Source organism: Vombatus ursinus, unplaced genomic scaffold, assembly GCF_900497805.2.
Source record: "Vombatus ursinus unplaced genomic scaffold, bare-nosed wombat genome assembly UNPS02014773.1, whole genome shotgun sequence".
Classification (NCBI taxonomy): Eukaryota; Metazoa; Chordata; class Mammalia; order Diprotodontia; family Vombatidae; genus Vombatus; species Vombatus ursinus.
The window spans coordinates 15,234,628-15,260,167 of NW_020954551.1; the positions used below are offsets into that span (position 1 = coordinate 15,234,628).

Here is a 25,540-nt window from a genome sequence, read left to right on the forward strand (position 1 = left end):
TGTTTTCATCTTACCTAGAGACAAAAAAAAAATTCAGTTGACTTTTTCTAGGAAGAATTCCTGGGCTCCCAAACTTTGCTGGTTGCTATTTTGATTTTTATCCCTCTAAAAATATTACAATTAAAGATTTATGTCCAGTTATGTAGGAGGCATCTTGGTGTAGTGGATAGTGAACCGGCCTCAGAGTGAAGAAGACTTGCTTCTAACACCTGCTGAGATCATGGACCTTGAGCTAGAAAACGCTTTAGAGGCTGTATAATCCAACTCTTCATTTCACAGTTGAGAAAACTGAGGCCCAATTAAATGACTCGCCCAAGGTCAGAGGCAGGATTTACGACTGACAACATTTTGCTGTTACCACTAAGTAGGGGGTTGTACTTGGTCCTAACAGAATTTAGGGCTAGAAGGATGTCATCTCCAGAATTCACTTCCTCTTCATCTCCAGCACCTTCAAATCCTCAGTTTCTTTCCATGCTCAACTCAATGCCCCACATCTAACAGGAAGCCTTTACAGATTTCCTGCAGTTGTTAGTGCTTTCTCCCACCTCAAATTCTACTGTATTTACTTTATCTGTTTAAATGTAGCTTGGACCCTTTGAGCAATGGAGCTCCTATTATTATCCTATATGAAGGTGGTATAACTAAACAGAGTGAAAATTGTGAATACTCCACAGAAAACACAACTGTGAAAAGAGGATCAAAACCATCACTGGTCAAACCCAAACTACTGATTTAGACATTAAGAAGTATCTGGAGAAGGGAAGCCAAGGCAAGGAAGGGTCTTGAGTACGCACCACATTGAGAGAAATTATTGTTTTACTATTATATTAACAACCAATTATTAAATTGGGATCCAGGCTTCTGTCCTCAGTTTCCTCATTAAGGCCCTGCTCCTGTTTAGGGAGAAAAAAAATGACTGATTGATGAGATTGGCCCTAGCCCTCAAGGAACATGCCTTTCAATCTTGCATGGGACCCTACTCAACTGGGAGACCTTCTATTTAGAGTATAAACAGAATCCGGTCTAGGCCAGTTCTTACTCTGGGGAAAAGAGTCCCTGTCCTTATACTCCTCCATTAGAGTTTAGGGTGACCCAACTCACGAAGGAGAAAACCAATCAGAGTGGTCAGGATGGAGATCTGTCCCCGGGACAGATTGCTGGTCATGGCTGAGTCTTATGATCAAGCCACATTTTCAGCAGAAGGAGCTGGAGACTTCTAGCCCACCTCCTCATGTCCACCAATCAGGGTTAACTTCCACTTGTCAAAGTCATTCCCTTTAAAAAAGTATATAAAGCTTTTAGAATCTCCATGGGTTGTCTTTGGTTACCAAGAGAAACCATTGACCATCAATTTACTAATTGCCAGCTTGCCTAAATAATAAATTGATTATTAATTAACCAGAAACTGTCTCTCAGGGTTTTTCATTGGGCAGAATATGATGATCAGTTGATGAGGCTTATTCCACATGGCCCAGAGGGCTGAACATCCAGAAAACAATGGGTTCAAGTTGTTAGGAGTCAAATAGTTAGTAAGATGTCCAGCCATTTCATTCCCTTTGATCCATTTGTGCCAACTAAATGGAGACAGGAAGACTTGAGTTCAAATCCTATCTCAGGATATTTACAAGCTGTGTGACCCTGGGCAAATCACTTAACCTCTGTCTGTCTCAATTTCCTCACCTGTAAAATGGAAATAATAACAGTACCTACCTCCCAGGGTCATTGTGAAGATCAAATGAAATAATATTTCTAAAACACTTTGCAAACCTTAAAGTGCTGTGCAAAAGCTAGACTTGATATCAGGAAAGACTTCTTAAAAATAAGAGATGTCCTTGTTAGGTAAGGGGTTTGCCCCTCACTGGAGGTCTTCAAGAAAATGTTGGATGAACACTCATTGAGTAAATTACCAAGGGAATTTTCCATCAAGTATGGGTTGTACTAGATGAACACTGAGATGCCCTCCACCTATGAGATCCTGTGACAGAGTGATTCTGATTTCCCACTGCTTACCAATAGCTTGAATACATTTACAAAATATAAAGGCCAAGTTCATCATTTAAAAAAGAAACGGTGGCCACAAAATCACATAGAGTTTGTGTCAACAGGCATAAAAATGGGGGGAAATGCTCGATTAGGTTCATAATAGCAAGAATGACCTAGAGGTCAGGCATTTTCTGGCAACTGGTGACTAGCTGTGTAGAGGGGCCAAGATGAATTAACTCCTCAATTATCTGTCAGGAAATGCCCTCCCTGTTAGCCATTAGGCTGTAATTAGATTACTAAATGACACAAGAGGGTCAGCAAATGAAGGGAGAGTTATCTCTGCGCCTGTAACACAAAATGGGAGAAATATGCTCTAATGAATTCTTGTAATAGACAAAAAGCTCTTCAGAAGGGCCACTAATTTTTAAAGTATAAAGAAAAATGTTTTCAAATGGGCTATTAATGTGTCTCATTTGAAAACTCAAAGGGAATTTTCTATTTCAACTGTGAGCATCCTATTCTCAGCTTCTTCATCAAGAAAATGAGAGGGTTGGGCTATGTGGTGGCTGAAGTCCCTTCCAGATTCAACATCCTGGGATTCCATGATTCTATGGCCTGTTAATAATCAATCCATCTATTTGGAAAAACACCTATAGTCACATTCAGAAAACCAACTTAGTAACTTCCACTGGCAGAGTTGTGGCCTACTGGAAATTTGGCTGCCATCAATCAAATGATCAATCAATAAGCATTCACTAAGCACCTACTACGTGCCAGACTACAGAAACAAAAATTCAACAATCCCTGTCCTCAAAAGGCTTATACTCTATCAGGGAAATTACCATGTGTATGCCCAGGCACTTTGAGAATTATGCAAAATAAATACAAAATTATCTGGAGGTAGAATGGGGTAAAGTGTTAGCGTCTGGGACAATCAGAGAAGGCTTCTTGAAAAAAGTAATGCTTGAGCCAATCAACCAACTGCCCATACTGTAAGTTATATTTATCACATTGGGGGCTTATAGAAAAAACATTATATATGAAGAGACTAAAAATAGAAGCCATCTCATATACTTCCTAACTGGACAACTTCGATCAAATCACTGACCTTCTCAAAAACTCAGTTTCCCCATTTATAAAATGAAATAATAAGCCTGATGCCTCTTTTCCCTTCCAAGATGAACATATCCATTTTTGTGAAGAAAGAATCATATTAGCATGAGCTATAATAATTATCATAATATAGTAGTTTAAGGTTTATAGGCATTTTACATATATTATCACATTTGATCCTCAAAACAACCATGGATGCTATTATTATCCCCATTTTACAAATGAAGAAACTGAGGGAGAAAAGGGTTGAATGATTTGCCCAAGGTCACATGACTTTTAAGTATCTGAGGTAGGATTTGAACTCGGGTCTGACCTTTTACAAGATACCAATGCACATTTTTTTCCTTTGGTACTCATGTGCTAAATCAGTGCTCCTACAAATTGTTATTTCTTGGAGTCAGCTTACTTCAGGCAATCAAGTGTTCTAACTAGGGCCTTAAGAACAAAGGCTCATGGGTCTAGAAGGGAACTTGAAATCATCTAGTCCAAGCCTTGATTATTGTGTTGGGGAATTATAGGAAAGATCACCTTATGTATTTTTGCCTAGGAACTAGGAAAATTGAGATAATTGAACAGATCTGTGATCTCTTCAGTATGGGTACTACCTCCAACTATGCATATTACAGTCTACCAATAGATATCCATCTTGTATGACTTTTGTCCTGATAGATCCTCCCCTGAATCCACCACAGGGGAGCCATTGTAGAGGTGAAGCCTTTCCTCTAGTTCCTTTGACATTGGTAGCAAAGTAGATAGAGCAACTCATGATGGAAAATGCTATCCACATCTAAAGAAAGAGCTATGGAGTATGAATGCAGATTGAAGCATACTATTTGCTATTTTTTTCTTCTGTTTTGTTTTGTTTCCTCCTTCTGATGGTTCCTCCTATTGGTTCTAATTCTTCCTTACAACATCACTAATGTAAAAACATGTTTCATAAGAATGTGTGTGTGTGTGTGCGTATGTGTGTATGTATATAACCTATATCAGATTGTGTGCCGTCTTGGGGAGGGAAGGGTGAAGGAGGAGGAGAAAAATTTAAAACTCAAAAGCTCATGGAAATGATTGTTGATAAATCAAAATAAATTAAATTAATAAAAAAAATTAAAACAGAGTAGATAGAGCACTCCACTTGGAATTTGGAAGACACAAATTCAAATCTAGCTTTATGCACTTACAGGCTGTGTGAACCTAGGCAAGTCACTTAACCTCTGTCTACCTCAGTTTCTTCATCTATAAAAGAATGGGGATAATAATGACATTAACCTCCCAAGGCTGTTGTCAAGCTAAAATGAGGTGATATTTGTAAGTAAAAGATGATAGAGGGCACTAAAACATTGGAGAATGGTCAAGAAAACTCTCAACTGGAGGTGGTATTTGAAGGAAACTAGAGATTATAAGAGATAGGTATGAGGAAAGAGAACATTCCAAGCACGGAGGATGGTCTGGTGCCAGGTATGAGGAAACAACAAGAAGGGTAATTTGGCTGAAACCTAGAGTGAAAGATGAGGAAGGAGGTGAAAAAATCTGGAAAGGTGACCTGGAGCCAGGCTGTGTGGTGTTCATGTAAGTGACAAGTAGAAATTGGTATTTGATCCTAGGTGCAATAGGAAGTCACTGGAGCTTTTTCAAATGGGGGGGGGGATAACATAGTCAGACTTAGCTTTCAATAATATCACTTCTCAGCTGTTTAGAGGATAGAATGGAGAAGGGAGACATTTGAAGGAGTTAGATAAGTAAGGAAATTATTACAATACTCCAGGGGAGCAATCATAAGAGCCTGAACTAGGATCATGAACTTGTAAATGGAGAGAAAAGGACCTTATAAGAGAGGTCATATTAGGGAGAATCAATAGAATTTAGTAAATGATTAGATATGGGGATGGGGAAGAGTGAGGAGTTGGGGATAATAATAATAATAATAATAGTAATAATAGCTAGACTCTATATAGCACTTTTAGGTTTGTAAAGCATTTTACAAATATCATCTCATTTTATCCTCACAACAAAGGTTCTACTATTATCCCCATTTTACACATGAGAAAACTGGAGCAAATAGAATTAAGTGACTTGCCCAAGATCATATACCTAGTGTCTTAGGCTGGATTTGAACTCAGGTCTTCCTGACTCTAGGTCCAGCGTTCTATCTACTGCAGCATTTAGTTGCCTCACAGTGATTTCATGGTTTCAATCCTGAGTGATTAGAGGTTGACCTGAACAGAAAGTTTCAGAGGTGTGGTTTGAACCCAGCTCTTCCTGTTGGCTGCAAGTTCAACACGCAAGTTATTATCTTATTCTACCATGCACTCATGCTGACCTTGGAAAAAGTGGCTATTTCTCTGTGCCTCAGTTTCCTCAACTGTAAAATGAGGGGGTTGGGCTAGATAATCTCTAAGGTTCCTTTCAACCCTGCCATTATCAAATTCTATAAAAGCTGCCTCCAGGAATAATAGGTTCCCCATCTTTGGACATCTTCTTGAAGAGACTGCTGAGTTGTTGTAAAGAGAATTCTTTGAGGGATATGGGCTAGACTAGTTAGCTTCTAAGTTCCCTTCTAAATCTGAAAGTGTGTGAGTTTTTGGCTTCAAGGAACTTCTCATTTGGTAGTGAGAAAAGACTTCACGGAGAAGGTGCAACGTGACTGAGATCTTGAAGGAGAAGATCTAGAGGAGAGAAAAGTCAACGTTGTTAGTGAGAAGAACAATGTGAATCTAGGCATAGAGAAGACCATGAAGAATATATTTATGTTCCATGGCAATGCTAATGGAAGACTTGCCTGAAGAGCTACCGAGAATAATGGAATCATGACTGGCAAACCACGGCCATTGCAGAAAGGACAGAGAGCCAGAGGCCCTCTTCACAGAATCAAGCAAAAGCTGGATGACCACTTGCCAGAGATTTAGATAAGAGATCGTCAGAGTGGGATTGGAGGGCTGCTAATCAAATCAAAGGGAATCTGACACCCCTTCCAGCTCTTGTTTTCGTTGTCACTGAATTTTAACGCTTTCATTTTCTGTTCCTGCAGCGGTCAGAAAAACCCAGGCAATGAGACAAAAAAAAAGCCCTGCAAAGAGATCACCAGTGACTGGGTCAATTTTTCAAGGCAACTGTCAAGAGCTGAATAGGGGAAGGGGAAGAAATGAATCTGGATCCAAAAAAAGGGACCAGGACGACAAAAGAAGTAGAAAACTTGCTACCTGCTTTCTTCCTCAAAATCAGCCATCTTGATACCATTTCAAAGGAACTAAGTTGTTTGCTTCAGAAGCTGTTTCTTATGTTATGATTTTTTGGTAATAAGATTTCTGCTGGGAAGGAAGCCATTTGCTGTTGTTTGCAACCACTTTCACAAAGAAAAATGATCGCCATTGGAAAAATTTATACTGGAGATAGCTTTATTTTAAGCAAGGATTAAGGTAATTTTTAATGGTTCTTTATAATCATTTATGGTGAGTGACAAACTAACATAGAAGGGACAAGAAGGCAGGAGAAAGAAAGTAGAAAAGGAAAGGAAGAGAGAGCAAAAGCATTTGAGTAGATTCTTGATTTTAGAAAGCCAGAACCTTCTGATAATTAGAGCTAGCCCAAAGTAAAATGGGCTGGCTGCCTGTGGGGAGAAGGCATATAGCAGGCTTCACCTCAATTGGAGGGTTTCAAGGGGAGCCCAGATTTGTTATGGGAAGGATTCTTTTATGCATTAGACAAGATGGACCCTTTGCTCCCTTCTAACTCCAAAATTCTATGATTCTTCAATAGTTTCATCACACCCTGTCAGGCCACATTTGAAGCACGGTGTCTTGTTCTGGGTTCTACATTTTAGAATAGAGTCTAGAGATGGGCAACAGGATGGGGAAGGGCTTCTAGATCAGTTGAACAAATAGGGATGCTTAGCCTGGAAAAGAGAAGACTTAAGGCAACATGACAGCTGTCATTGAATACTTGAAAGGTTACTCCCATGGAAAAGGGATTAGAATTGCTCTGCATGGCCCCCTAGATGGCAGAACTAGGTACAGAGGGGTGATGTTGCCTAGTGGCAGATTTAGGTTTGATGTCAGGAAAAGCTTCCTGACAATTAATTAGAGCTATTCCAAAGAAGAAGAAGAGGCCTTGGTATGTACTAGTTTCCCATTCACTAGACATCTCCTAAAAAAGGCTGGATCACTGTCATAGATGAGAGTTTTATGGTCAGAGGAGATGGCCCCTGTGTTCCCGTTCAATGCTGAGATTCTGTCACTTAGGTAATCCCCAAATAGTTCCCCATCCGCACATGGGAAAAAAGTCATTTAAAGGGTATCTGATCCATTCCACTAACTTTCAATAGGATCACACCAAAACCATCTGTGATAGATAGCTCTCTCCATTTTTTAAAATATTTAGAATTTCTCCCACTGCCAACTTCCAACAACCCTTGGAAGTCAAATCATTTCTCTCTTGACTCTGCCCTAAAGATTTTCTACTATATTTTAAAGACTTTTTGTATAGATTGATTCTTAACCGACATGAAGAATGTCTTAATCTCATTTTTATATGTGTACCAATGAATAAGATGATAAATAAATAAATGCCTTGGATCATGCATAGCATGTTAGAATAAATTTAAAAGTACTGAAACATTAAAGTTAGCATTTATGTGAATGCTCACCGAATAGATCATGGTATAATTCTTGACTATGATGTAACTAAAATTAACCAATCCACTTACAAACCCATGCAGGCTCATTAAGGGTGTGGATTTTCAAATATAGACTATGACATTTCTAGCTTCATAGTGGACCAAGCCCCTCAATGTTGCTTATTCTCACCCCACTCTAATAAAGTCAACAGTGTCTGAAAAAGTTAAATACTTCCCCCTAACATTTATATTATATAAGATGTGAACTAATACATGGGAAACATTTAGTTTGTTAAGAAATAGGCCAAACAGAGATAAAGGCAACAAAGGTCAAGGCTGTTAGGAATGTAGAGAAACAAGTACACTCATTCATTGCTGGCTGAATTGCAAACTTGAATCTTTTCAGAGAGCTTTCTGACAGTGGGCTAAAAAGGCTATAAAAATAATCATAACCTTTAACCCAAAAGTTCCATTGTTTGGAATATGACCTGGAAATATTATCACCAACCAAAAGAAAGAAAGTTATCTGTTCAAAGATTTCATAGAAGCATTATATATAAATGGAAAAAAAATGGAAGCAACCTAAATTTTCAACAGTGGAAGAGTGTGGTTGGCTACATATTAATAGGTTAATGTAATGGCATATGACAAAGCCATTAATATTGAAAAGTCATTGAAATATAAGGAAATATCAAAAGACATTTCTAAAATAAAGAAGAGGAAATGTAGAAATCAAAGAATTGAGTAGCCCTAATTGCCCATGTAAGAAGAAAAGTGAATGAGAATGAACGAACAAAAAAGAATCCAGATAAAGACTTAGAGGAAGAAACTGAAAAGTTATGACATTTACATAGTTGAATTTCTTTTTTTTAATAATAACAATGATAGTAATAATAAAAACTGACATTTACATAGCACTTTGCATATATTATTCCATTTGGGATTTATTTAAATTAAAATAGTCACAAAGCAAGTTTAATTGATTTTGTGTTCAGTATTGTGTAAAGCAAATGATTTAAACATTTTAAAAATAATCCAAAGAAGCCTCATTTATGTCTCATGGTTGTATTAAATCTGCATGGATTTGAGAAACAAATTATTTCTAGACCTTTTAATGAAGGGCACAAGCAAAATCACTCAAATAACCAACTAAGGTAGAGTCCATTGCAATGCCTCCAGAGTCTGACTTATTTCAACACAGTGGTTGATCTGGAATGACCTGGGATAGGATAATCCTCCAGTGAATCTGTGATCTCATCGGCCATACTTCCCACACTGATGTAGACTGCGGTCCATCCTCTCCTCTCCTGTCCATCCTGTGCCTCTCATTCAAGCCCTCCCCAAAGTTCCCTACATGGGATGTGCCCAATGTACTAAGAGCCTTCCTCTCATTCTTTTGACATTGAGAAGATACCAATGGATCATTGTCCCCTTCAGAAACACTGCTCTTCAATAATTCTACATTGTGGCTAAAACGAACTACCAGCTATTTCCCAAACTCGTTATTTCATTTCCTCCTCTGGACACCCACACAAGCTGTCCCCCATGCCTGGGATATGTTCCCTCTCCATCTTCACTTCTCAAAACTCTTGAATTCCATCAAGGCTCAACTCAAATGCTTCTCTTCCACATAGCACACATTAATCCTCTTAGTTGACCATTCTCTTTCCGTCAGCTTTCTTAGATAATATTTTTGTTATATATGCTATATCCCCCCCAGTCCCTCCCCATCCCATCCCAGGAGAACATGAGATCCTTGAGAGTGAAAACTTGTGTTTTTGCCTGTTTATCTAAGTGCCTAGAAGAGTCATATACACTATATATGTTATACTACACGGTACTATATATGGAGCTATTCATAGTAGATGCATAATAAATATTTCTTGAGAAATGGAATATTAATTAAATGTGAAGCTAGAAAGGATCTTAGACCACATAGTCCAACCTTGAAATAGCAGGCCAGAGAAGAAAAGGACAAAAAGGTCCCTTACTATTTCAATAAGAGTTCTGACTCTTCCAGCAGATGGAGTACTCTTCTGAGAAAAGTCTGCCAGTTGCCCTAAATTGGTGGAACCTAGACTATTTTTCCATTTAGACAGAACTACTCGAGGCCAAGAATCATCTAAGCTATGCCTTAGCAGGCACCTCTTCTCTCTACCCAAGTGACACCTCTTTCCAAAGCAAGCTCTCATAACATGGCCTCCTAACACCTCTGTTCCTAAGAACCAGGGAGATAAATGTGTTCAGTGTTGGTTAAATGGGAAATGAGATGGGAAAATTAATTATTGGGAATTTTAAAAGGAACTTTCATGGAGGAATATTGTATGTTTTGTAGTTGTTAAAAAGGAAAAACTTTTTTTGATGTTAAAAAAAGCCCCAGTGTCAATTAAAAAAAAAAAAGCAGAACTCCTTGACATGAAGTTGGAAAAGTGGAAAACATATGGGATTTAGATTCACAGTACCTACATACAAATCCCACCCCTTCTACTTACTATCTTATCTGTGTTGCCATTCCTCCTCTCTGGCCCTCAGTTTTCCCACCTTTAAAATGAGGAGATTATACTAGGTAGCATTCCAGTTGTAAATCCATGATCCTGCTTTTTAAGTATATATATATATATCTTTTAATATCTGTATGATTTCATCATTTCATACAAAATTGGATATATTTCTTATTTACTCATTCACCAAATATTTACACAGGACAAACTCAGTAGACAGAAATATCAATATACATGTTACATGGAAACTAGAAAAATGATGTTCCATCTGTACATTAAAGATGTAAAAATAAAATAGGTAGCATTTTTCCCCCCAGAGAAAAAGAACTATCCTTCTAAGTAAATATTCTATAGCAGTAAACTGCATGATGCAATTTATCAAGAGATGAAACTGATGCTGGTGCAGGATAAAATCTCTGCTCTCATATCCCTGATGTTTACTGGCAGGTTGGGTCATTTCATGAAGGCATCTACTGCCAGAGTTAAGAGATTAAAATGAAACCCTGAGTCAAAGGGGATTTTTCCATGATTTTTCTTCTTTGGCATTAAAGTTAGCAATAAAAAATTAATACTTCAAGTTTTCTTCTTCATGATCTCACAAAGAAATTCACCAGAGGTACTCAGTAACAGGTCAAACTAGTTCTCACGTTAGGAGGCCTGAAGTTATATTCTAAAAAGCCATTTCCAGAGGGGATGATTCCCCAAGGAATTTCAGAGTCAGAAAGGACCCCAGTGACCACTGAGTACAAACCAAACTTCAACAAGAATCTTATGTTGGGGGCAGAGCCAGAGAAGGTAGAGTGGAAGAAGCACCACAGTCAAGCTTCCCCAACATTCCCCTCAAACAGCTTTAAAATAATGCCTCAAATCAAATTCTGGAGAGGCAATGCCAACAAAAGATTGTGGTGAGATATTCTTCCAGTCCAAGACAACTTGGGAGGTCAGAAGGAGAGGACAGTGACACTATTGGAGATGGCAGTGCAGGGTGAAGGTGAGGGAGTGCTCTCCCAAGCTTCAGGATTTGGGGTGCCGTGTTTTTAGAGCTGGTCTCTGGGTTTTTGGAAGTTTTTGGTGCTTCCAAGGGCAGAGGTGTGGGCAGAGGTGTGGTCAGTACTTTCCTGATCCTCTTAGGAAGGGCCCCCAGATCCCTTTCAGTGGCAAACTATGCTGCTCCTCAGGGCCTTTGCTCCCCTCTGAGGAAAGACATACTGCTTCTCAGAGCCCTTGCTCCCTTGTAAGGAAAGAGATACCGCTCCTCAGGGCCTTACTCCCTTGGGACCATAAATAATACTGCTCCTCAGGGCCCCTTGTGATTGCAAGTGCTCCTCTCTGCCCTACAACTGTGGCCCAGAAGTGAGTATAGGCCAGGGGTGGGACATCTGTGGCCTCTAGGTCACATGTGGTCTCTAGGCGCTTGGGTGTGGCCTTTTGACTGAGTCCAAGTTTTACAAATGGATCTTTTTATTAAGGGGATTTGTTCTGTCAAGTTTGGATTCAGTCAAAGGGCCACACCCACTTGAAGACCTAGCGGGCTACTTGTGGCCTCAAGGCCACAGGTCCCCCACCCTTGGTATAGGCAATGGAATTGCCAAACCGTGCCCTGTCCTGCATCTAGTGGTAGCTCTGGGGTCCCTTCTAGTCCCTTTCTAACCAATTGACCAATCCCCTCACTCTCTCTTGTTTGAAAGCTCCCAAAACTGTGGGCCACTTTCAAGGCCCACAGGTAGGGTTTCTGCCATGGGTGCTCTGGGTCAGCACCCACTCCTGTGTCACAGACTCTTTTTTTTTTCCAACCTTCTAAATTGTCTTGGGCTGGAAAATTTCTCAACAACCTTTTGTTGTCTTGGCACTCCAGAATTCTATTTGAAGACAACTTTAAAACAATGCCTCAAAAAAGGGAATAAGGGCCCTGAGGAGCAGCATCTTCCTCAACTCCACCCTGGAAACAGAGCCCAACATCAACATGAACTTCCTAGTCAAGAAATAGGCTAGAAAAATGAAGAAAATAACAAACAAACAAAAGAACCTAACCATAAGATGCCACAATGGTGACAGTGAAGATCAAGATATGAACTCAGAAGAAGACAATAATGTCAAAAGAGTTACAAGCAAAGCAACAAAGAAAAATATGAATTGGACACAAGCCCAACAGGAATTCCTGAAAGAAGAAAAAAATTATTTTTAAACTCAAGTAATAGTGGTAATTACTTGGGAAATTATTTTTAAACTCAAGTAATAGTGGTAATTACTTGGGAAATTACTTGGGAAAAAATGGGAAAAGCCTGAATTGGCAGCTGATTCTTCATTGATAAAAAAGAAGAAAAGACGAGTAAGTGCAATAAGAGAGAGGACTCATGACCTAGGTGCACTCCTAAAATGTCCTTATAATCATACAATCTTAACAAATTCAAATTCAAAAGCAACCACCCATTGGATAGGAAGTTTGTTTTGTTTTTTTTCCAAAAAGACTGGATATTAGATGATGTCCATTTCTGATAAGCTTATCACAAAGGTCAGTGTTAGTGTGACCTGGTCTTCAGCATGCACTTATAATAGGACAGTTCATGCCAGACTGCAAATGCTAAAGATCAATCAATAAATCAGTCAACAAGCATTTATTCAGTGGTTACTATGTGATGGGCACTGTCCAAGGTGTGAAGTATGCAAAGATAGAAATGAAATAGTCTGTCCTAAGGGATTTTATAATCTATCAGAGGAAAAAAATATGTACATACATAAGTATATCCCAAATCCAAATAAGGTAATGGGGAAGGTGGGGAAAGGAAAGCACTAGTAGCTGGGAGGCTCAGGAAAAATTTCATGTAGATATAAATTCACTGAGCTTTTTTTTTTTTCCTGAGTCTTGGAAACAATTTCCAAGCAGATCATTAATCATTCAAAAGACTATATGTAAATGTGTAAAATTATTGCAAAGGTGAGGATTCAAGGAATCGATTTATTTCAGGGTAGAAGGGGGGCGGGGAATCAGGTAGTTGTATTGTCAGCTCCCAGTGTAAAAATTAGACATCAAAATATGAATCAAAAAGGTAATCTCATTGAAGCATACCACAAAATAATAAAGAAATTGTTTTTTTTCTTTTTTCAATAACTCTGGATTGGAGGTGGGAGTAAGGGAAAGGGGTCTGACCTATAGTTCTGCGGGTTTTATTGGTGTGAGGGACTCCAGTTGTATAAACTCCTTCCTCTAATGAAGGTCAGCAATTCTACTGTACTTTATAAAAAGAGCTGCCTGAGGTGCTGAGAAGTTATGTGACTCGGGGTCACAAAGCTAATATGTATCCAAGGTTGTACTCAAAAGTAGGCCTTCCTAACCTAAAGGTTCTGTCATTCTGCTTCTCATCACTGCCTGTGAATTCAGTAGTAAAATCTGCATATGGTCTGTGTATAACACAGGGGAGAGACAAAATAAAAAACAAAAAGCTCATTGTTGGTTGCTTAATTGTAATCAGTTGGTACTGAAGAAATTTGAACCTGTCCAGATGGTTTTTCCATAATAAAAGTTATAGTGAAGTCTAGCTCCTAGGAGAAGGTGACTTGTCAGCAAACCTAAAATGCAAAGACAAACCCCTTGGAAACATGGAGCATCCCTTCACACCTTGATAATGAGATTTCTCCAGATTTAACTAAAGAAGAACTGGAAACTTTCATGCATGGGGGAGAATGAACAGACTGAGTAAGCTGAGCAGACCCTGTCAGACAGTGAATTCTTTGGTCCATGTCGAGATTAAAGTCTTCTACAAAAAGTAGAAGTCTGTGAGACTAGGATTCTGAGATTCCACCAAGAAGCACAGTATTAAAATAGACTGGTCGATAAAACAAAACAGTTGTAACAGAACTTGGTCCTGGAAATGGGAGTGGGGAAGGGGAAGGAAGAGAGTGGAGGGTGACCTAGAAGTGATGGAAAATTAAGGTGGATCACCTAGAGTGCCACGGCACCCCTACCAAATAAAGAATCAAGGTCCATTCAGGCTTGGACCTTCTAACTGACTCCCAAGCACAGGCATCCCAGGAGTGAAATCAAACTTTTTGAATAGAGGTACTTTGAGAAGATTGATAATAATGTTATTTGGGGAGAGAACGTCTCCATAGCACAACGCTATAGAGGTATACAGCTGAGGGCAATTCAGGTTTTGAGAAGGCTTAAAAACTGGGCGCATTTATACCCTGGATCTGTTCACATGTTTGACAATTTCAGCATCTTCTCTAGTTTGATCCACATGGCCTCAAGACTCTTCCTTGTCTGTCCCTTTTATAAAACTCAGTGCTGGGCTGGCATTGGCCCATTTATATTATTCACTAGGTACAGTACCTAAAGACTCCTAAACCCAGTATCATTAGTGATGGCAGGGTATGTCTAGGCATTTCTGTTCAAATGATAGGAAAAAAAATGTGGCATCTGGGGAATTAGGTGAGAGATCTCCATTCATACTACCACATTTCCTTGATGTCTGAACTATTTCTTTTCTCTCTGCCCTGTTAGAATGAAATTTGTGTCTGTACAAGGAATGGCTGATTTTTATTTTTGATGCAAGCCTTGTATCCCTTGTTCTTTCTTCCTAACAAGTACTTGGCTATTAGCAGGAGGGAAGCAGAGGGAGCAGGAAGGAATGCCCTCTATTAATATGCTCAGCATGGAATAGTAGATTAACATCTGCCCTGATAGTCTCTTCATTTTGCAAACTTACAAACTAGTAGCTCCATGAAAGGGGCTTCTTAAATGTCTGGCATCAGGAAGACCTAAATTTCAATCCTGCCTTTGACACATACTAGTGATGTAAACAGGACGAAATCATTTAACATCTTAGTACCCCCCTCAAGTGACTGTCTAAGACTGTGAGTTACAGTCAAGCCAATAGGCATTTAGCAAGCATCTGCTATGTGCCAAGCACTGTGCTAAGCACTGGGGATACAAAAAAAAAAGGCAAAACAAAAAAGCAGCTCCTGCTCTCAAGTTGCTCCCAGTCTAATGGAGAAGACAACATGCAAACAGCTCTGTACAAATAAAACAGAGATAAGACAAATGGAGACAATCAACAGAGGGAAAGCACTAGAATTAAGGGGGATCAGGAACAGTTTCTTGCAGAAGGTGGAATTGTAGCTGGACCTTGAAGGAAGGCAGGGGAGCCAGGAGGCAGAAATGAGGAGAGAGAGAGTTCTAGGTATGGGGAACAGTCATAATATATAGCAAAGTGTTGGGTTTTTTTTATGTTGGCTCATTTGATCCTACAGATGAGTTTCTAATCTATACTAATAGAGGGTGTTTCCTCCTCTGAAAGTTCCCTAAACCAAATCCATCACAAGTCCAGACCAAAGTATATACTCATGAAAATGTGGAGGGTTTATCCACAGAGGGACAAAATAGAAATTGTCTGTCTTTTTTTCATCTTACCTAACAGGATAGAAATAGGAATTGGATGTGTGATTTTGTAGGTATAAGGTTCTCTTCAATCAGGAAACATCCTCTACTATGCTGGTGGGGCCCTTCTCTGTGACTTTTAGTCTTAGAGGGATGCCTGGAAATTGAATATAGGCCAGCAATAGGATTGGAATCCAGACATTGCTGACTCGGAGGCCGTACAACATTTAAGCCTGTGGCGTGAGTTACAAAGCGTGTTCTGACAGAGGCATTACTTTGACCAGTTGTCTGTTTCTCCATATACATATAACATGAACTCTATGACAGAATGGCTCCCTCCCCCTCGCCTGTTACATCTGTAGATGACACTTTTGTGAAAACACCATGGGTAGTAATTCAAATGTCAATGATGATATCTACTTTTACAACTTTGTTTTTCCGATAAGCTAATTCTTTGCTACAAGGGAGACAGTTCAAATCAATAATGAAGCTAGAAATCAAATGAAAAGTCTACTAAGAAAGAGCATTCATTCTTGATTCCATGTACTCACTTTAGGGCCACAGTCCATCTTAATCTAAAATGTAAAGATGTGATGCTGGTATGACCTAGAGACAACATCCAGGGCTTTGAAATTTGTTGGGGTGAATACTTCATGGAGTTTATTGCCTTGATTTGGTTGATTCAAAACTTTTGTGTTTCAAAAATTGCTCTAATAACATCCATGGAGTTTTGTAATTACTGTATCTCTTGCAGAAATAATTTTCATCTAAGACATTTTTTAATTAACTAGATTAAGTTGAACGCCGCGTAGAGTAAACAAAATGTTCGATGAAGAGGGAAACAAAACTTTCCCTTCATTTGTAATGAAAATCAAGTCTTTTATCTTAAATCCAAGCAGGAGGCTAAAGTGCTAAATGAAATGAGTTTGTTACTTTCAGATATCTGTTAAATGGATGGCTGTCTACAAGGAGAAGAAAAAAACCCACCCTGATTCATTCTGTTCATTATCTAGCTATTGCAGAGTTTACTTAGAGGAGTTCGAGAAGGAATATCATCCCAATGGTGGGATTAAACTGCTTCCTGCATTTCTAATTGTATTATTCTTGACTTCCTGGAGTAGCTCTCCTGAAGCAGAAAGTTCTAAGCATCCTTTGATCTCTGATCTACCATAGCCATAACTAGGAGATGAAACATCTAAAGGGCTCCCTAGAAAGAACAGTGAACAGAACATTGAACATGGAGTCAGAAAGACATGAGTTCAAACAAATGTGACCTCAGATACTTAATGGCTGTGTGACCCTGGGCAAGTCATTTAACTGCTGTATGCCTCAGTTTTCTCATCTGTAAAATAGGTATTATAATAGCACCTACCACCCGAGATTGTTGTAAGGATAAAATGAGATATTTTTTAAGTGTTTTGCAAACTTAAATTTACATATATATATATGAACTATTAGTTATTACATGACTTTGAATGCAATCCTCACAAGATATACAATTTGACAATTAGGGAAATGAAGGGGTAAATGTGATCATTTTAGGAAACTCCTGCATACAGGTTGATTGAAGGTACATAACATGTCAGCACCAACTAATTCTGTTCTATAATATATGAATTCATTGTAAATCCGATACGTAAAACCCAAACCTTACCATAAAGTCACAAAATCTAACCATAACCCAATTGGGCAGCCTTGCCCATTTGTAATAATGTTCCTAAAGAACCAGGCGCTCCTTTATACTATCATTAAGCCTAATTAATGTGTGGTTCTAGCAGAAGTAAGGAAGAATGTTGGGTGACATTAGACTGTACTATTTTCCACTATTTCTCTTTACTGATGCGGCAGCTAGGCAAAGCAGGGCAGAGAGCCCTGGACTTGGAGTCAGGAAGACCTGAGTTAGTATCCTGCCTGGAAAAAAAAATAATAGCTGTGTGACTCTGGACAAGTCATTAATCTCTCTATGCTTCAGTTTTCTCATCTGTAAAATGGGGATAACAATAGAGCTTACCTGACAGAATTGTTGTAAGGATCAAACAAGATTGCCCATGTAAAGTGCTTTGCAAACTTGAAAGTGACATATGATATTGTTGTTTAGTAGTTCCAGCCATGTCTGACTCTTTGTGACTCCATTTGGGGTCTTCTTGGCAAGGATGCTGGAGGGATTTGCCATTTCCTTCTCCAGCTCATTTTACAGATGAGTAAACTGAGGCAAACAGGGTTAGGTGACTTGCCTAAGGTCACACAGCTAGTAAGTGTCTGAGGCCAGATTTGAACTCAGGCCTTCCTGACTCCAGGCCAGGTGCTCTATCCACTGGGCCACCTAGCTGCCCCAAAGTGACCTCTAAATGTAAGCTATTGTTATATGAGCCTATGTCAGCATGGAAGCATCATCATACCCACCCCCACTCTCACAGACATCGATTCCCAAGGATCAATTGACTATATCTCACCTCAGAGCCCAAGCGGTACCCTTGAAGTATCAGGTGAATCTGCAGTGCCCTAAGCTTGAGCCTTCATTAGTGTGCTTTCCCTCAAGATTAGCAGCCTTGCTTAGTCTCCACTCTAGGGAACAAGATGCCCCACCCAAGATAAGCTGATCACTTATAATCTCATCACCAAGCTGCTAACCCAACCTTGGACACTCAGACACCTTTCCACCTCCCTCAGCCTCCTCTCCCCTCTGGTTGGAGGGCTGGATGGTAGAGGACTAAACTCTCAAAACTTTCTTTCAGAAAGGGCAGAAATTGAACTTTCAACTCATTCCCCTCACCATCTGCTCAGTTTCAACTCCACAGCTGCCCCTTACTCATCCAGCTTCCTTTTGTATATTGTATTCCCCAATTGGATTTTAAGCTCCTTGAGGTCAAGCACTGTTTTTATCCCCAGTGCTTGGCACAGTGCCTGGCACATAGTAGGTACTTAAATGATTATTGAATTGAATTGAGCTCAGAATCAATTTAGTCATCCAGCCTTAAATAGTTTTCAGAAAGGCGTTTTTGTGAAGATAGTACAGTAGGAGTAGTTGGTATAAAGCAACCCCCTAAAACTCTATGAAAATTTCTCTTGAAAACACAAAGATTATAAGGGCAAGTGGGCTCAAATTTAGATGGCACATGTGGCAAAGAGTGACAACTCCTGGTTGCTAGAAGTCCTTTTCTTCCCTTTAGGGGCAGCTCAAGATATTCCCCATGGTGAATCTGTGTTCATCTGGCCTTAGGTCCCAATGAAGGCATTTCTGCCAAATGACCTGGAGATGTTGCTAGGACAACAAAAAGAAGCTAAGAAGTCCAAATCTTCCAGACCCTTTAGCACCTACAAAGCCATCCTCCAGCCAAGAGGGGCATGCTAAGGTCTAGGCTCAGACCTCTCCTCTCTCCAGCCCCTTGCATGTCTCCTTAGAGGTGTGCTAGAAAGCCACTCTTACTCCAATTTCAGAAACTCAAACCCTTCTCAATTCACTTGATAACTTATAGATGATCCCTGGGTGTGCTCTGATTTCCTTAGCCTATCCAAACATTATTCTTGTGTGTAACATCATTCTAGTTCAAAGATTTTTAGCACTTCATCCAAAGTCTATGAGAGATTGATTGGTTGAAATCTGTTCTTATCCTATTAAGGAATTAAGGTGGGGGGGGGAATGACTTTAGCCCTCCACAATATAACTATTATATTTCAGGGATCACTTTGGATGAAAAATCAATCAGCTGGAAGCCATCTTTCTGATGATGTATCTCTCTGCATTCAGTTAGGCTGGTCCTTGGAAGACAAACACACAGCCCTCATCAATGGAAAGTGTATTTGAATTCTTTCTGGCTCAGCAGGACACGTGAGCTTGCCAAGAGCTCATGCACTCCTGGCATAGCTTTCTAAAACACAGGGTAAACTCCATTCCATGATTATGCAATAGTGTGAGCCTTTTCATGGAGCATCTAGTTTGCATATGGAACAGACTATCCCACCAACAATTTTACTCTGATGGTCACTGCTCTGTGAAAACACCCTCTAAGTGACAATGCATAATTTGTTTCTGAGTTTGTTTCTGAAGTGTAATGCTCACAGAATCAGAGAATCTCTCAACCTCAGATTTGGAAGAGACTTCAGCGGCCATCTACCTCAACCTAGAATTGAGCAGGAAACCCCACGGAAGATGTCTGACAAGTGGTCATTCAACCTTTGCTTAAAGGCTGAGAGGGAGTCAGCTACTTCCTGAGGCTGCCCATTCCGATTTTAGATAGCTCTGATTGTTAAGAATGTCTTCTGTGCATCAGTCTGAGTTCTGTGCCTTCCACCTCCCCAGTGCTCCTCATTCTGCCCTCTTAGACCAAATAGAAAACATCTAATATCTCTTCAACATGGTAACCCTTCAAATGCATAAAAACAGCTGACCTATCTCTCTCTTCTTCAGGTTAAACATATCTAGCTCTTTCAGCTCATTCTCATATGACCTCATCTCTAGGTCTCTTGCCATCCTGTTCATCCTTCCCTAGACACCCTTTAGCTTATCAATGTCTTTCCAAAAATGGATAGCCAGGGGCAGCTAGGTAGCACAGTGGATAGAGCACCAGCTCTGAAGTCAGGAGGACCTGAGTTCAAATCTGGCCTCAGACCAAACACTTGACACTTACTAGCTGTGTGACCCTGGGCAAGTCACTTAACCCCAATTGCCTTAAAAAAAAGAAAAAATGGATGCCCAGAATCTTCCAGGTGTGCTTCTGACCAGGGTGGAATAGAGAGGGACTATGACTTCCTTTCTCCTGGAAGCCCTCTCTACATGTATGCACCCTCAGACTTCATTAGCTATCTTGGCTGCCATAATACTTTTTTAACTTGCATGTGCTTGCAATCCATTAAAATTCTTCAAATCTCTGTTTACATGAAGTTCTGCCTAGTCACACCTCTCCCATTTTATACTTGTGAAGCTGATTTTGAAAGCTGAAAATCTTAAATTTTAAATTTTAAACCTAAATTTAAAGCTAAAAATAAGATCACTGGGGGGAGGGGAGACATGTTTTTTCTCTGTTATAGGGAACTCCCTGTGAATAAACAACCTCATTGTCATCATCATCAAGTATTTATTAAGTACTTACCATGTACCAGGCACTGGGAATAAAAATAAAAGTGAATAGAGAGACAATCCCTGCCTTCAAGAAGCTCACATTCTAATGGAGAAAACTGGTGTGGGAAGAAGAAAAAGAAGTTATCCACATGGAAGCTTGTGGAGAAAGAAATTCATAGAATTACGAGCTGAGCCCAAAGAGGAATGAAGGAATGATCATGGCTGGTATGAGCCCTTCCTTTGGAAAGAAGAGATCAAAGAGAGGAAGGAACCACGGGAGAGAGAAATCTTCTAATCTAGACTGAGAAGACTACAAGGGCAGAAAGATCTTTTAGGGTGAGAAGGCTGCTAGAGATTGGTAGCCAAAGGCACCCGCCAAGGTGAAAAGGCTGTTGGGAAATGAAGTCTAGAGACTCAAGAGTAGAGCCCAGAGGGGAATGGGAAAGTGAACATGCTCGGTGTGGGCCCTTCCTTAAAATGGACATTGTGAAAGGAACTGACCAGGTTTCACACCTACTCTGCTAATTATGAGAAGGTTGCCTGTAGCACTGAGGGTAAGTCAGGGAGCCCTGACTCCATCAGGGCCACACTTTTAGGAGGTTTCAGATGCAAGACTTGAACCCAGGTTTTCCTGCTTCCAGGGATGGCTCTCTATTTGTTAAACCATGCTGTCTCTTACTAAGATACTACATTGATGGAAGACTTTTCTTAGTGAGACTATTTCATCTCAGACTAAAAGTAGGTAGTATAGTGGAAACAGTTCTGGACTTGGATATAGGAAGACATGAGTTCAAATCCTGCCTCAGACTAGCCACTTGACCTTGAGCAAGTCACTTAACCTCACTCAGGCTCAGTTTCCCCATCTGTAAAATAAGAATGATAATAACAGCACTTACTTCACAGAGTCATTGTACCAAATAATATATATATGCAAATGCTTTGTATCTTCACGCACCATCTAAATGCTAGCTATTAGTACATGACTTCAAAAACATAATCCTTAGCCCAGTTTAAAGACCGTATTGCCAGTCCACTCATTAATCAGTCACAAGCTAAATGGCCCAAATGCATTTTTAATTCTGAGTTGAAATCTGAGGAAGGGAACGTTAGCAACATTTAGTATGCAACTGCGTTCTCCTAGTACGACTCCCTGAGTGGAATGTCACAGACTACAATAATTATGATCTTTCGTAAATGAGAGAGAGAGGTTACAAGCATAAGGAAGAAAGGAGCTGCCATCTTTACAGCCACCCTTGACTTATGGGCCTTAAAAGAGGCATCTTGCACATAAGAGTAATCCACTCAGTAACAATGAATCAAACGCAGCTGCAGGAAGAAAGGTCCCAAATCTGACAAAGTGAAATTCCAAAAACCCCATCACTTCAATGCCCGCCTCCATTGGAATCATGGTGTAACCTTATGGTACTCAATGGCATAATCAAAACTGAAGTCAGGCCTCTGACAATGGGTGGCCCTCCCATCCACTGATAACTTACTGAGACAACTGCTACCTCCAAACACAGAGGGACATAAACACCTTCTATTCCCTCTGGAGTGGCTCCTGATCATGACCTCCTCAACCCTCATTTTTTCAACCTCACTTTCTGTGGAATTAAACATAGGCCTGGGAATTAAAACATTATTTACTAGGCTCTAGCAAGCATGGAAGAGCTTTACTTTAACTTTAGTATGGCCATAGAACTTAGTATATTATTGATGATGTCCACATTTCCATGTTTAGGGAATGAGGTACTAATTAATTTTAGTGTTTAGAGGGGAATAATGTCTCCCCCTCACTGTCTAATACAAATGGACTCATTAATCCCCCTAGTCCAATTATTTTTTATTCCTTGCAGCCCCCACATCTGAACTTTAAAAGTCATGTGGAATGAACAAAAGACAATATCATGGAGTGGATAGAATGTAAACATCTTGAGGACAGGAACTGATTCCATTTTTTGGTTTGTGCTTCCAGTTGCTGGAACTTAAAATGTGCACATTTCTTGAATTAAAGTGAGAAGACATGGTACAGAAAGGAAAGAAACAAGCATTTTAAGTACTTACTATGTGCCAGACACGTGGTAAGTGCTTTACAAATCTTATCTCATTTGATACTCACAACTACCAGTGGGAGGTAGGTGTTATTATTATAAGCATTTTACAGATGAGGAAACTAAGGCAGACAAAGGTGAATGGATTTGCCCAAGGCCCATAGCCAGTAAATGTCTGAGGCTGGATTTGAACCCACGTCTTCCCAACTTCAGGCCAAATCTCTAGCTATTGTGCCCCTTAGCTGCCTGGCAATGGAAAGAGTGCTAGATGTAAATTTAAAAGACTTGGGTTCAAATCCTGACTTTTCCAACAGTATGATCTTGGGCAAATTTACCTCTTTTGGTCTCAGGACTTGGGTGGCTCCAGATTTCCTAACAGCCCCGCATCTATGATGCTATGAGTTTGCTTCAGAATTGTCCTTAGAACCTGGGTTCAAGCTTAACATCTGACAGCCTGAGATACATTGGCTATGTGACGGGTATGTCACTTAACCTCTCTGTGCCCCAGGCTAGTTGCAGGTACATGGAAGATCTGCAATGGTGTACGGAGCTTCCACGCTGTCCGTTTCCCACATCAATGAAATTTCAGCTCTAGGAGGAGGGTGGGATATAGAATAAAGGCAATTCACTTACCAATAGAGAGGAAATTCATTTATTAGGCATCTTCTATGTGATGAATTATACACAAAAATATCTAATCTGGCATTAAACAAAACCTTTTATGATTTGTAGTTCTTATTTCTGGATGTCAGAACATGAAAGATATAGACTAAGAGAGGCAAATGGGTATAGATTTGGCATCAAGACTCCTCAACAAACATTTAATAAGAACCTGCTATATTTTAAAAAAAGAAAGGGCCCCTGACCTCAAGGAACCCAGAGAAGACCTGGTTTCAAGTCTGACCTTCAGCGGTTGATAAGTGGGGGAACATGGACAACACACTTCATCTCTCTGAGTCTCTATTTTCTCATCTGTAAAATGGGGGTGATAGTACCTTCCTCACAGGGTTGTTGTGAGGACCACAGGAAAGAATAGTTGCAAAGCAATTTGAAAACCTGAAAGAACTATATAAATGCTCATTCTGATTCTCAGCCAGGATTTATTCAGATCAGCATAGTGATTTTGGCTTGGGACTGGAATGAAATGAGATACTCATAAGTCATCCAACGTTAAACAAAAGGAAGTTTACTTAACAATAACATGGAAAGGATATTCATCGAGGATACAGTATTGGTTCAACTGGATCACTAATGGAGAATTGGAAGTAGTCTTTGAGTACCATTTCAGCATGATGCATATGGTGCTCTGACCCCTTGACTCCAAATTTGCTGTGGTGGAACAATTACTCAATCAGCAGCATGTGTCAAGTCTGAAAAACCTCTGACTGCTCACGCACTGTTTACTGTAGGCTACCAGGAAGCTGTGTCAATGGCTTGAACTTCATTCTCTTGGACCAATTTAGTTTCAAGGATGGTCTCATTGCCTTTTAGGAAATAACTAGCCTAACCCATGTGTAAAGGACATTGGGAGACAGTTTTATAAATGTCCAGTGTCAGATAAACCCTCATCTTTCCCCAGCCCTCTTGGAATTTCTGTCTCCTCCAACACCACCCATTCCTTTCTTCTTTCCAATTCACTTTTTTCTTCACCTCTCTCCGGCTTCTTCATTTACTGTCATCCCCTACCTTCCAGCCCTTCCTCCTTTTCTTTTTCTCCAGTACTGCCTCCTCTTCCTCCCCATATCCATCTAACGTTATCCATTTTAGAATGTAAGTTTCCTGAGAGTGGAATTTGTCTGCATAGATGCCAGTGCGGTGGTAAAAATGCTGAGCCACTTAAAAAAGGCTATTCTAATGAGGATGGCAGCAAGTACAGGAGTAGCACCTCCACAGCAATTACCCAACCCAATTCCCCAGGTCAAAATTATCAACTGGCCAATTATCTCAGCCTGGGTCTTCCTGCTAGTAACACACAACTATTATCTCTGACTTCAACCTTAACTACCTTCACTGACAGCTGAGAAGATGTGACTGCCACTATAGCACGCATATTGTGCCTATGTTTCCTCAATCAATTGTGAGAAGAAAAAAGCCCCATCACAGGCACATTTCAGAGTTCAGGAAGGATTCCATTGTCTCAATACTTTGATAAGACCTATCAATTTATTCTTGGTTTAATTTATTTTTGTAACCAATGCTTTCCACCCAAATGTAGGCCATGGACATAAGTGGGAAGTGGCATACTCAGAAAAATAAAGCACAAAGGACTTGGGGCCAGAGCTGAGGTGTAAAATAAAATTCAAAAGATTTCACATGAAGTCTTGTCTTAATATTGTCTATATTTTAAGCTTTGCTTTTTTAATATTGTCTAATGATGGTTGAAATGCATTTAACTAGTTTTGAAAATCTACTGTAATTGATTTTGCTGTATTAGCCATTTAGGAAAATATTTGGAATACCAAAATGAATTTCGGAGATGTGTGATATTTGGGGATTTTGGTGTATTTGGGGATTTGGGTATGGATAGTCCATCCACTGATAAAGACTGAAATCTCCCAATGCCCTCTCACTCTGAATAATTCTTGCTCACACTTTCCTGAAGCAGAATGACAGTGGATAAAGGAATAGAATAAGAGTCAGGAAGAACTGGGTTCCAATTTTGACTCTTGCTTACTATGAGGCTATGGACAAGTCACAGCCTCCCTAGGCCTTAGTTCTCTCAAGCATGGAATGAAAGAGTTGAACTTGATGGCATCTGACGTCCCTTCCACCTTTCTAAGTCTATGATTCAGTGATCCCTATACAGTTAGCCCCTTTATATAGAGGAGTTTAGGGAAGAAGTGCCCC

At 39.8% G+C, this 25,540-nt stretch overlaps 1 protein-coding gene across 1 annotated transcript in view; it reads right to left on the minus strand.

Annotated features, from left to right (window-relative positions):
* TAFA4 (TAFA chemokine like family member 4) overlaps nucleotides 1-25,540 on the minus strand; it is a 131,198-nt gene that overhangs the window by 26,427 nt on the left and 79,231 nt on the right. The gene's annotated exons all lie outside the window — the stretch shown is intronic.